Below are 13,571 nucleotides of genomic sequence, written 5' to 3' on the forward strand. Positions count from 1 at the left end.
GGGCATTTTGGATTCATTGAAATGTTTTTCAGTTGAACCTGGTATTTTCAGGGGGGTGTCGGGGTTTATTGATCCCCATTTCAGGTTTAAGAGAAATTTAAACATGATGCAACACAAGACTAGCTAACCCAGAGCGGACCGGAAGTAGGGATGTGACAGTTCACTGCAGCAGAGATCCCCCCTGTAGACTTCCTTTCGCCGCCTCAGATCATCTTCCCCGTTGCCAGCAGCCATGCCAACTGCATTACCATCATCGACTGAGCAGATGAACCTGATGACTACACAGTTCCAGAAGAGAGGTCGCAGTCTTTCGTGTTTGCTTACGTTATACATCGATTATTATTACCTGCTACCTTATCGTTCAATCTTGAGTTTTGAATTGCCCATGGGTCTCATATCGAGCCAGCAACGAATAGTATCTGTCTACTATCTGGTTCACCTGGGGTCTTCTATTTGGTTCATGTTGGGTGGGCAACAAACAATAGATGATCCATTCTCTATCTTTTTAAACCGAAGCTATAATCTACCTGCTATCATTAGTTTTTGATCCATCCACTCGTTTGCTACCATCAGTCTTGATTTTTGCATGCACCCCTTAGGCCTTACAAAATCTAACTATTTTTTATTATGCATGTCAGATATTGTACACAATCGTACTGAACATGTAGAGAAAAAGAGAAGACCATTGCGTGCGAATATAATGTCATGCAGACGCCACTCCATGGTGGGCGAAGTGCCCCCCCCCCCTCCTGCATTTCCAGATTGTATTCCAGAGCAAGATAACTGCTCAGATGGAGATTCAGAAGGAGCCGACCACGCCTGTTTACCACCTCAGGTGTTTGCTCTAACCTGGCATGCTGATGTTGGTCATATCATGCATATGGCGCCTTCCATTGCTTACATTATACATCTTATATGTCATCAGCTTAGTTTATATTTGCTTTGTGTGAATGCCACCTATTTGGTTTCTATATCATACTCCCACCATTCCTAAATATTTGTCTTTTTAGAGATTTCAACAAGTGACTACATACGAAACAAAATGAGTGAATCTACACTCTAAAATATGTCTATATACATCCGTATGTGGTAGTCCATTTGAAATCTCTAAAAAGACAAATATTTAGGAACGGAGGGAGTATATGGGAATTATGCAATGCCATCTTCTTTAGCCAGGCATCATATACGTGAATCATGCAATGCCATCCTGTTTAGCCAGTCATCGTATATGTGAATTGTATCGTGCCATATTTTTTTCCATAATGTATTCCATTTGTCAACAATGTTTATACATTCATCTACTCTTCCTGTGAATCAGCCATTTGAGTCGGTCATGGGAAAATCTAGAGTGAAAACAAGGTCTTCTGAGCAGTCAGTGCTACCTGTCGATGCAGATTTCTTGCTGGTTACAGATAGCTCCTCAGAGGAGGATTGAGAGAGAGATGACCAATCGTATCCCCCCCCCGAGGTGCATGCTCTAACTTGGCTGGGTTATATTGCTCATATCATGCATATGGTGTCTTGCATCGCCATGCCATCTGCTTAGATTAGACATGATTTGTGTGAATGCCTCTTGTTTGCTTTCTATATCAGATATGTGAATTATGCAATGCCATGTTTTTCAGCCAGTTATCATAGATGTGAATTACGCAACGCCATGGAGCCAGGCATCATATATGTGAATTATCTCATGTCATCTTTTTTTATTACGTATTCCATTTGTCGACAATCTATGTATATTGAACTACTCTTCATGTGTATCAGCCATTTGAGCCGGTTATGGAAAAATCTGGAGTGAAAACAAGGTCTTCAGAGCAGGCAATGGTACCTGTTGAAGCATATATCTCGATGGTTACAGGGAGCTCCTCAGAGGAGGATTCAGAGACACATGACCAGTCCTATATCCCGCCCGAGGTGTATGCTCTAAGTTGCAATTTTTATATTTCTCATATTTCTCATATGGTGTCTTGCATTGCTTAGTTTAGACATCATATGCACAATATCGAATTATATCTGCTTAGTTTAGAGATCATACATGCGAGTACCAGCTGCTTAGTATATGAATCAATTATGTCAATTATATCATGCCATCCTGTATACTTAGACAACATCTATGTGAATTATTTCATCCCAACCTATTTTAGGAAGACATCATATAGTTTTGTCATGTCATCATGTTTAGGTACTCATCATATGTTGAATTATGCCATTATATCCTGTTAAGTTATCCATCATATATCTGAAACTGTGTCATGCTATCCTGTTTAGTTAGGCATCATATATGTGAAATTGTGTCATGCTATCCTGTTTGGTTAGACAACATATATGTGAATTACCACATCTGTCTATCATACAATGTTTGTACGTTCAATTTCTTTTCTTGTTTATCAGCCATTTGAATTGGAGGGGTGATGGCAGTATCTAAGGGAGTAAAAACCCGTTTTTCACAAAAGACAATGCTACCCGTCGATGCAGATAGAACCATGGTTTTACTGGCCCACAAACTAGCCCCACCAGACATCATCGAGACTCTTCCAGATTGCACACTTACACCATTGGACAGAGCACCATCTACAACCCATCTAACCGCAACCCCAGCGGATAGTAACCCACTTATAGTTGACAAAGTACCATGTCCACCACAGAGTACCCCCACACGAGCAGTTTGTAAAGCTACTACAGTGCCCAAAGCACGAAGACCACGATAGCTAACTCAAACCCCACGTTTAAAGCAGAAGAGCAACTGTTCTCAAGTCAGATTCCGTAGCTATGGTCCATACTCCTTTGCTGTTGCATCACTGTATTTACTCATACCAACTACTTTCGAATTTGAAGGATCCAATTGAAACTCCAATGGCGCAACATGTATGTTTTAAACCTATTTCTTTAACTGGATTGCTGTTCTAACTTCTTGCTCTATGTTGATTTCAGTTTCAGTTGTATAAACAGTTATGTTCTCATGTGATGCACATTACAAGTGATGCCAATGATGTGTAGTTTCTCACACTTATATTCTGTCTATGCTGCTGTGTCTTAAAAATATATGAGTTGAACTGTGTCTCTATCTTGATTAGGGAACATAAACTAGAATGATATGGACAATATGGTGACCATAGTACATAGATATATGTTTGTTTCATGATGTTATCTTGTCCACCTTACTACTGAACCGGTTTACCAAAATGAGTTTCGTATACTACAAGCTAAACCTGTGATGTGTCTGCTTGTTTCTCTTGTAGTATGCAAACAGAATATTGGAGAAGAGCACCCCACTATGCAATGGTAGAGAAAGTAATGCAGATAAGGTTCAAGATAGTGAGACAACCCTGTTGGTCTCCAAGAAAGGTGATAAAAACGATCTTGTAGACAGTGAGAAAACCCCACAGTCCTTCGTTGATGTAGTGTTCGAGTTACTGGCCAGTACCGCTGGCACAAGCTCTTCAAACTCGCTGCCTGAATCACTTCAGCTTCTTCAGTCTCAGCTACAAGCTGAAAGGCATCAGCCAGCTGTGCTACGGCAAGAAGCCGAAGGGCTGAGGAAGTCCCTGTAGAATTCAGATGCGTACTTTCTTGTGCAACAGCAAGCGCTGGAGGATTTAAGCACCAAACAAGAGAAAGTTAATAAGCTTGCTAAGCATCTTGCCAGCATTATGGGTACCCAGGATATTGTTTCTTGAACTCTTCTGAAGTGGTTTCAGTTCTGGACTTGTTTTGCTGCGGCGTTTGTATGCTGCTTTGTTCCCTATATTTGCACTGGTGGTGAACTTTGATGCCCAGTGGATGTAATATGTGTAATAGCCGTGATAGCCTAGCATAAGTTGCTTGCTTATTTATTTCCTTGTTGTCTTGTTTATTTGTTTGCTTGTAGTCGGTGCAGTTCTTTTTCCGCGGTTTGCTAGTGGCTGCAATAACCTATTTTTTAAAACTAGGCCACAATAACCATTGGCTAATATTTACTGTAGTGACACTGTGCCTCCTATAGGCCGCAGAAACAGTGGGCCTTCTACGGGCCGTAGAAACAGTAGGCCTTCTGCGGGTCGTAGAAACAATGGGCCTTGTACGGGCCGTATCATCAATGGGCCTTATACGGGCCTTATGATCGATTGGCCAAACATGGGCCAATAACAGGCCGTGTTATGGCCGTAAACGGGCTAGAGTTGGAATCGTCCGTTCATGGGCCGACCATAACGGGCCATCGTTAATAGGCCATATTTGATGACGCTATGAAAATGGCCCAACGTATTAACGGACCACAAATGGGCCGACTGTAACCATAGGCTGAATTTGGCCCACAAGCAGAAAATGACAGTAACGGGCCGTAAGTAAACAAATGCTGGAAATGAGCCCAAGAATAAATGGGCTCTGAGAAGGCCGAAAGATAACATGGGCTGGAAACGGCCCAACGGAATAACGGGCCGTTAATGGGTATAAAGTGATACACTATTCATTACGGGCCAGTTTCACCACGGGCCATTAATGGGTGTAAAGTGATACACTATTCATTACGGGCCAGTTTCACCACGGGCCGTTAATAGGCCAAGAGTTACATAGGGCCTCATATGGGCCGAAAGACGTCATGGGCCATACATGGGCCAAAAGTGAAAACGGGCTGGAATCATATTGGATGGCCCACATGACGCTACTGGGCCTAATTCGGATAGGGCGTAACGGGCCTTGGGTTAGCGGGCTGTAAATGGGCTATATGCGAACAGGCCGTTAACAGGCTTTCCATGGGCCGGCCCGCCACCTTTTGACCAAGTCAAACAGGCCGGCCTTTTCACAGGAATGGGACTCTGTTGGGCCGTGCCACATGTCGACATATCATAGGCGCCTTCTGTCCAATGAGTGGATGACATTTGTCCAAACGATGAGCCAACACGTGTTTCCTCCAGCCAATGATGATTTTACACGTGGAAAATCCCCATTGGTCGGGGCTGTTAATGGGTTATCTGATCCAAAACCCGACCCGATAGCTTAACGGCATTCCGTTACGGTGGATGCCACGTGTCGGTCACCCTTGACGAAAGCACTTCTGTGATGGGCGATTTATCGTCATGGAAGTGCACACTTCCGTGATGATAATTTTGGTAATGTCATGGAACACTTCTACGACAGCACAGGTATGGCTATCTTGATTCTGTCATAAAATCATCATGGATGTACATGCATGACAAAAAACGCGACCTACTGTGACAAACACGTATCATCACGGAAGTGTATTTTTTTGCAGTGGATACTATATTATTTCTATAGATGATTTCTCTCGCTACACTTGGCTTTACTCTATCTCTTCTCATAGTGCGGTTCTCACTATTTATAAGCGTTTTGCTGCCATGGTTCACACTCAGTTCTCTACACCTATCCGTGTGTTCCATGCTAATTCTACTGGCGAGTATATCTATAAAATGTTGCGTGGTTTTCTTGCCGAGCAGGATACTATTGCTCAGTTCTCTTGTCCTGGTGCTCACGCTCAGAATGGCATGGCTGAGCGCAAACATCTTCACCTTCTTGAGACAGCTCGTGCGATGGTGATTGCTGCCTCTCTTCCACCTCATTTTTGGGCTGAGGCTGTCTCTACTACCACATATCTCATAAACATTCAACCTTCATCTGCTCTGCAGGGTGGTATTCCTTTTGAGCATCCTTTTGATCATTCTCACGATTATTAGGCGCTTAGGTTGTTTGGTTGTGTTTGCTATGTTCTCCTGGCCCCACGAGAACGCACCAAACTGACCGCTTAGTCAGCCGAGTGTGTTTTTCTAGGCTACGGTGATGAGCATAAGGGTTGTTATCGCTGTTGGGATCCAATTGGTCGTCGGATGCGTATTTCTCGCGACGTGACTTTTGACGAGTCTCGTTCATTCTACCCGCGACCATCCTCCTCAACTTTTTTAGTAGAGGATATTTCTTTTCTCGTGTTTCCTGAAAAACCTCCCTCTGTGCCTAGTATTCCTATTCATCGTCTTGCTATTGCAGATCCTACGCCATCCTCTCCTATGGTTTCCTCTCCTCCCTCGTCGCATGACTCTCCACCTTCATCACCGATATCTTCTCCTTCTCCACATTCATCACCGATACCTTCCCCTTCTCCACCTTCATCATTGATACATTCCTCGTCTCAACTTCCAGTGATTCCACCTCTTCCCTCCTTTCCTTTCCATTATACTCATCGTCCACTTGCTGTGGATAAATCTACTAACGTGCCATCTACTTCTGGTGCGTCGTCCTCCTCATCCCAGCCGACTTATGGTCTTCGGGCTCGGCCTCGCCGTCACCCTGACTGCTATTCTCCTAGTCGATATGGTCTTTTGGCTGTACTTGAGCCTACCTCTTATCGTGATGCTATTTTTCATCCTGAACGGCAGTTTGCGATGGCAGAGGAGCTTGCTGCTCTTGAGCGCACCGGCACATGGGATCTTGTTTCTCTTCCTTCCGGTGTTTGTCCCATCACTTGTAAGTGTGTCTACAAAGTTAAGACTCGCTCCGATGGTTCTCTTGAGCGTTACAAAGCTCGTCTTGTGGATCGTGGCTTTCAGCAGGAATATGGTCGTGATTATGATGAGACTTTTGCTCCTGTAGCCCATATGACCACTATCCGCACACTTCTCGTTGTGGCTTCTATTCACCATTGGTCTTTCTCTCAGCTCGATGTTAAGAATGCCTTTCTTAATGGTGAGTTTTGTGAGGAGGTTTATATGCAGCCACCACCCGGGTATTCTGTTCCTGATGGCATGGTATGCTGTCTTCGATGCTCTCTCTATGGCCTTAAGAAAGCCCCTCGTGCCTAGTTTGAGCGTTTTGCCTCTGTGGTGACCGTCGCTGGTTTTTCAGCAAGTGCTCATGATCCAGCATTGTTTGTTCACCTTTCAGCTCGTGGTCGGACTCTTCTTCTTCTATATGTTGATGACATGATTATCACTGGCGATGACCCTGAGTACATTGCCTTTGTCAAGGCCCGTCTCAGTGAGAAGTTTCTTATGTCCGATCTTGGTCCTCTTCATTACTTTCTTGGGATTGAGGTTTCCTCCACCTCTGATGGCTATTTTATTTCCCAAGAAAGTATATCCAGGATCTTATTACTCGTGCGGCTCTTAGTGATGAGCGCATTGTTGAGACTCCTATGGAGCTCAATGTTCACCTTCGCGCTTCTGATGGTGAGCCCTTGTCTGATCCGACACGTTATCATCATCTTGTTGGGAGTCTTTTCTATCTCGTCGTCACTCGTCCAGATATCTCCTATCCTGTCCATATCTTGAGTCAGTTTGTTTCCTCTCCCACTCTGGTACACTATAGTCACCTTCTTCGTGTTCTACGATATCTTCATGGCACGATCTCTCACCGTCTCTTCTTTCCCCGCTCCAGCTCGTTACAGCTCTAGGCCTATTCGGGTGCTACGTGGGCTAGTGATCCTACGGATCGCCGTTCAGTTTTTGCTTACTGTGTTTTTCTTGGTGGTTCTCTGGAAGACAAAGAAACAGACTGCAGTTTCCCGTTCGAGTGCATAGGCTGAGTTGCGAGCTATGTCTCTTCTGACGGCAGAGGTGACTTGGTTAAGATGGTTACTGGAGGATCTTGGTGTTTCTGTTACTACACCTAGGACTGGGCGTTCGGTTAAACCGAACCGTTTGGTCCGGTTCTTCGGGTTTTGAAGAAGTTCGGTTTTGGAAAAAGAATGACCGATCGGTGATCTGGAAAACTGCTAACCGAGCATTCGGGGGACCGAGATTTCGGGTCGGTCCTCGGTTAAGGCCGAATTGACCGATATATCAGAGAACGAAAACAAAAACAGTCAAACTTCTGAACTTAATCATTAAATTAACCTTGTGTACACACAAGAAGTAGATCCCGTGAGTAGAAAAATCAGATCCTACTAGGAAGAACTATCATGTGAACTCATCAGGATCTCATGAGCTTATCAAGAAGCTCCAAATCATATAGAAATAGAAAAAGATGCTACCATCAAGCAATCGAAGAGGAGGCGGGAGATCAGAGGGAAGAGATATGCGTAGGCCGGAGGCCACCACCGTCGCCCGTTGGAGTTCAGAGCAAGGAGAAGGAGAGGTGGCGCGTTGGCGGCTAGGGTAAGGAGTGGGGAATCGATTTGGAATGAGGCTGATATTAGTAGGATGGGCTGCTGGAGGAGGCACGTACGTTATATGTACAGGAGGAGCAAAGGCTTGAGATGTTGGGCAGTGTGTGGGCCGGCTTTTAGGTAGAAATTTGTCCATGTGCACATCTAATCGGTCTCATTGGTTACTTCGGTTAACTAAAGTACAAGACTGAAATTCCTAAATTAATTTTGGTTTTTACAAAGTGCAGACCGAACTAAGGATCAGAATTCTCGGTTTCGGTCTTTTCGGCTTTGGTCCTAGTTTTTTCGGTTCGGTAGTTCGGTGCTCGGTTAATATGCCCACCCCTAACTACACCTACCACCATCTTGTCTGATAGTACTGGTGCTATTAGTATTGCACGGGATCCCGTGAAGCATGAGCTTACCATGCATATTGGCGTTGATGCTTCTTATGTGCGCGCTGTTGTGCAGGATCATGTTGTTGCTCTTCAGTATGTGCCTTCTGAGTTACAGCTAGCAGACTTCTTCATTAAGGCCCAGACTAGAGCTCAACATGGATTTCACCTTTTCAAACTCAGTGTTGTGGATCCACCATGAGTTTGAGGGGGGTGTTAGTGATGTCTTTTGACCTTTTGCATTCAGTCTCTTGGCATTCTCCTGTAGCCTTTTGACATCCTCATGTATGTGTATATATGTTGGCTTTGGCCTCCTAAATAATACAAGTTTCTATTCTCAACATTCACTTGCTGTTCTTCATGCTCTATCACAATCTCTTGAGTGGCAGAATGAATTCTTCACTTGAATTACTTGCTTCAAGACTTGATCAACCATTATTCAACATATGAGCTAATCATGATCCAATCTTCAAGCCATATGTAGATTTCTTCTCTTTAACCATTATCGCAAGATCTTCATCCATCATGCATGGCTCAAGTCATTAGCCTAAGCATGGAAGCCTTTGATATCCTCCAATGAACTCCATCTAGATCACATCTTGTTCATCACATGGAATCCATCTCGATCACAAACCTTGGAGCATATCTAGATTTTGGTGGCTCTCATTCCGAATCCATGCAATCTCCTTATTGCATCACCCGTTAAACATATCTTCATATATAGCTTGATGTCATTGTTGCTCCATATGAATTTTCATTCATTACCAAGTATCAATGCACATATTTGTGTTGGTGGATTTCATCCCTCAATCAGTCCAATATTCTTCATGCATTGCCTATGAATTTTCCTTCAAATATATCTCAATGAAAACATAAGTCTATAAGGATTGTCATTAATTACCGAAAAACCACACATGGGGATTGCATGCACTTTTAGTAGCGAACTCCGCATTGTTAATAACACACCTAAACAAGGAATGGAAAAAAGAAACACCATACGAACATAGAAGTACACACACGTGCACCGACACTACAATGACTACTATCTACATGCGCCTTCCTATCGATGGAAACATTGACTTCCATTGAAAAGACATGTAATCCACATTAGCGAGACAACAAAGTTTGATCCATGCTAAGCCAGAACCTCTTAACTATCCAACCACCAATGGTTGGTTTTTGTTAGACATATATGGTTTAATGATTCAACGAAGACATGATGCATGAGATTGACATAGAGCAATGCCAATGCAAATGAAAGGGCCTGAACTACTAAATGCTTACAATCAAGTATTCGATACTCCTTGATAGTAGTAATTATTGGGTGTGCACAACTGACACCCATATATAATACTCTACGCTGAATGGGACACCAAACTTGTGGAGCGCGTGGGTATAGACAAGTAAACCAAGTAGTCGTTCCTTTCAGGATTATCCTACAAAAACAGAAACATTGCTAACCACACGGCCCCCTCAGGACATGTGTGTGTGGTAAGCTGTCTAAAAGGAAAAAGATAAATCTTGCTAAGTTGACATTGCTTGTTGGAGACACTGACGTGTGCTTGATCGGATCGAGCGTGTGTAAATCTGGAGCTGGGTATTAACCCTGTATGCTATGACTTACATCATCTAGATAGAGTCGAAAATCACTCGGTAAAACAATCCCACAGATATATTTATGGATTTTCTGATATTCCAGGACCCACCTGTGTCCTAACATATACTCCCTTGATCTCAAATTACTTGTTACAGAAATGATTATATATAGAACTAAAAATATGTTTAGATACATTCATTCCTGCTACAAGTAATTACGAACGATGAATTAGCTAGTACGAGCAACCAACCACGTGGTGCACCTTGTTGTGTAAAGTTTGTTGATCTTTTGAGGCACTATTACTGTCAAAACTAGAAATCTCGTGCACGTAACGCGAGTGCATGACTACGTTAGTCCAAACTCCAAAGTATGTACATGGTACTAGCTAGTAGTACAAAAGAGAGATGCCAATTTGCATTATTTTTTTCAGTCACACAACTTCTTGGCCACCCTTCAGAGGCAAAGCCAACTTGCACTTGATCTTCATAGATACTAGTGATTGGGGCGCCACCTGGTGGCGCCTCTTAAGGCAGGACTGTGCGCACAAATCAAGCTGATGTATTTGTTAATGTGTTGACACGGAATTTGGTTACATAATCTTTTCAACCATGTGGAAAATTCCAAATCTGAACTGGATAGATAGTTGTACAAATAATAAAGCAACTCGTTGCACCCTCATAAAATGTCCTACAAGCACTACAAGCACAACCAGGACAAGCCAACATTTACCTTTCTAATAAAGTGATTGGTCTTATTCCAAAAAAAACTAAGTAAGTGGTCTAATTTATAAATTGCACGGTTTGATGTAGCATCACTGTAATCTATCAGAAATTCTCAAATCCACCTTGATCATAATCCCATAGCAAAACTCCATAATATTAAATCTTCTCAAAGACCCAAATGCAATATGCTCGATGGAGAATATTTCTCAGTAATTCTTATTCCCTGCGTCCCAAAATAAGTGTCTTAACCTTAGTACAACTTTATACTAAAGTTAGTACAAAGTTGAGACATTTATTTTAGGATGGAGGGAGTACAATAGATGGACATTGCAAAGTTTATGGATAAAAGAGGACATGCCTTGTATCAGGACTTGCAATATCACAAGTGCCTCACTCATTGTCAGGGCACAAAAATCTCTCAAACCAACACTTCAAATGAACACACAGGTCCCAGTCCATGGCCTTGGTGGCTACAAGAATAAAGGGAAAATGCACACATGAGAAACCCATGGATCTGCGGAAATCATCAGACTAAACAGCGAAAACAGTGGGACTGGAGAGGGCATCGTACCTAAAAATTGGGGGCGTTGTGTATATAAGATGGGGTAGTTCAAGGCCGGGTTGGTGCAGAGTCTGCACGAGCAGCAGCGGAAGCGGGCAACGAATCCACGGTGTCTCCTTTGGCTTGTCGTTGTCGTCGTCCCGGGCACCCGTGCTCCTTCTGTCCACCACCAAAGAGGAAGAGCTTCCATCAGTGATGGCTAGTTTAGATTCTTCGAGTCTTCAGCAAAATGGTCTAACTGAGGTTAATAGCATTAGTTTCCTTTTTTTTGACTTTCCAATTTCTAAATCCAGTACATGAGCGACAAGATCATGACACCAGAGTATGCAGTAGTTTAACCTTTAAAATAACCATTTGTTTAGTTAAAGGTACTCCTATAATTCCGAGTGGTTTATAGATACTGAGTAACAAACCCAAACGTAGTATATATTATGCGTAGAAAGAATCTCATACAACAATAGTATGTACATGGAAAGACAAATCATTATCTAATTGATATCTTTTGAATCTATTTTCTCCAAAATAAACACCGACAATCCTTATCTAGATGTGCATATAATTCAGAGATTCAAGCAAAGCTGATTATGGTAATACCAACTGACGGGCAGAATGGAGTCAACTCTTTCCGCATTCAAACGTCCTCTCAATGATGCTATGAAGCAGTCCACATCAAATATATCTTAAAACTCACTGTAGACGAAGCAGCATAAATGGATACAACAAAGTCAAACCTTCATTGAATGATTAGAAATTGTGGTGCAAATCCAAATTGAACATTTCTAACTAAACTAAGAAATCTCAAAAAAGAGTAAATAGCACTGGCGGTCTATGAACTTGCACTGCGGGTGCACTTTAGTCACACAACTTGCAAACCGGAAGAACCCGTCACAGAACTTGCATTGCGGGTGCAATCAAGTCAAACGCGCCAGCTGAACCGCGCCGACGCCCGGTTTTCTCAGTACTTTTGCAGAAAAGTCCTTCGCAATATTGTTTGAGGGCCGTATTGCAATCTCTGTAGATTTATAACTGAATCGAACCCTAGTTCCCAAATCGAAACCAAATCCCTAGTTCTCGTCTCTCCTCTCACACCTACGGCGGCGGCAGATGGGCGGCGGCGGTGGTGACGGCAGCGAGATCTCGAGCGGTGGCGGCTTTCCTGGCTGGAGTTGTTCCTCCTCCCTCGCCGGAAGTAGCCGTGGTGCCGCCATCATCGTGGCGGACAGTATGGCAGGCGGCAGCTCGGAGAGCGTGGCACTGGCCAGCCGCGCTGTCACCGGCGTCCGCGATGGCAGGTCTCCGGCGCCCGCTGTGGCATGGCCTCGCATCCGGGACTCACGTTTGTTTCCTCAAGAGGTGTGGCAGCGGGGAGAGCCGGAGTTGCGGCCGGAGTGCGGGCGGGTTGTCATCGCTCGCACTGCTAGCATGGCGGCTCTCGAGGGAGATTTCTATGGCCGTGTCCTGTACGCCACCATCATTGGACAGCCGCAGAGTGTGGTGACGCCGGAGGCACTAGCGGCGGCGATGGAGTCTCACTGTGCTGTCCGACGGACGACAACCAAGGTGGAGGTCACTTGCCCACCATTCCATTTTTTCGTTCGCTTCGAGACGACAGATGATTGCACTCGTGTGGTGCACACGTCGGAGCAGCTTCGTTGTTGTGGCAGCAGGATTTACTAAACTAAGAAATCTCAAAAAAAAATGGCAAGCTGCACTGAAGCAGTAAAGCAAGTGATTTCCTTACCTTTTAGAAATCATGGTGCAGACCCAAACTGAAGTTTGCTTACTGGACTAACAAATCTCAACAAAATGGCAACCTGCATTGAACCCAAGAAACATCACATGCATATGACATAATCAGGAAAGCAACACTTCACTTGAATGAGGTTCAATCCTTGCTCTGGTAGTTAATACAGAGAAGCGCACATATGAATATCTAATACCTTGTTTTATTATCATACCATGGGCTGCTCATGGAAGCTTCAGACTCTGACACAATTAGATAACTCGCTCCACATTGTTTGTTTTGCAGGAGCAGGAAATGAAAGCTCTACTTATGGCAGCAACCCATTGGACAGTCCACATTCATATTCGAAGGGTTGCAGCAATTGAGCTAGCAAGGCTCAACATCGCAAATGGAGGTTTAGCTGCACAACGTGATCTATGGCAGGATCAGTTCATTCAGGATCGATTCCATTCATATTGTATGCACACGCGTGACACATAA

The 13,571-nt window shown here is 43.7% G+C and overlaps 1 long non-coding RNA gene across 1 annotated transcript; it reads right to left on the reverse strand.

The window, feature by feature from the left end:
* Positions 1-11,095: 11,095 nt before the first annotated feature.
* LOC125556572 lies at positions 11,096-13,331 on the reverse strand. The gene is made up of 5 exons (XR_007305138.1): positions 13,288-13,331; positions 13,089-13,161; positions 11,942-12,037; positions 11,357-11,506; positions 11,096-11,255 (listed from the first exon to the last, which is right to left on the reverse strand). It is a non-coding gene; the product is annotated as an uncharacterized LOC125556572 (long non-coding RNA).
* Positions 13,332-13,571: the final 240 nt, after the last annotated feature.

Source organism: Triticum urartu, chromosome 5 (assembly GCF_003073215.2).
Source record: "Triticum urartu cultivar G1812 chromosome 5, Tu2.1, whole genome shotgun sequence".
Classification (NCBI taxonomy): Eukaryota; Viridiplantae; Streptophyta; class Magnoliopsida; order Poales; family Poaceae; genus Triticum; species Triticum urartu.